The following is a 441-nucleotide window of genomic DNA, read 5'->3' as shown; positions in this document are numbered from 1 at the left end:
GCTGGGGTGTCGACGAGCCATCGGTTTCTGACAATCTCGGCTTGTGTTGCCTTAATTTGGTTGGCGACGGCTTTTCTCAACGACAAAAAAAACAAAAAAAAAATGTTGGTGAAAGGAGTCAATCCTAGTTTCGGGACCTGGATTTAAAGTTGAGTTCCCTGAGTTCCCTGATGAGGGGACTAGAGGGGAAAGGAAATTGTAGTGAGAGGGGGAAACGAAAAAAACGAAGAGAGACACAAAGAAGAAAATAAAAACAAAAAGACACAAGGACACCGAATGAGGTTAGACAGCAAGGGAAAGTGTCACATGTGTGGAACAACTCCTCTCTACTAGAGGTTGGTCCTAGCAGTGCGGCGGAGGATAAGTGTTAAGTGTTGTGTCTAAGCAAGGTGGCTATATGTTTTCCTAGAATGACAGAAGTTATGTCAGTAGAGTATGAGA

Source organism: Sinocyclocheilus anshuiensis, unplaced genomic scaffold, assembly GCF_001515605.1.
Source record: "Sinocyclocheilus anshuiensis isolate Anshui unplaced genomic scaffold, SAMN03320099.WGS_v1.1 scaffold983, whole genome shotgun sequence".
NCBI lineage: Eukaryota > Metazoa > Chordata > Actinopteri > Cypriniformes > Cyprinidae > Sinocyclocheilus > Sinocyclocheilus anshuiensis.
This window is presented reverse-complemented; position numbering follows the sequence as displayed.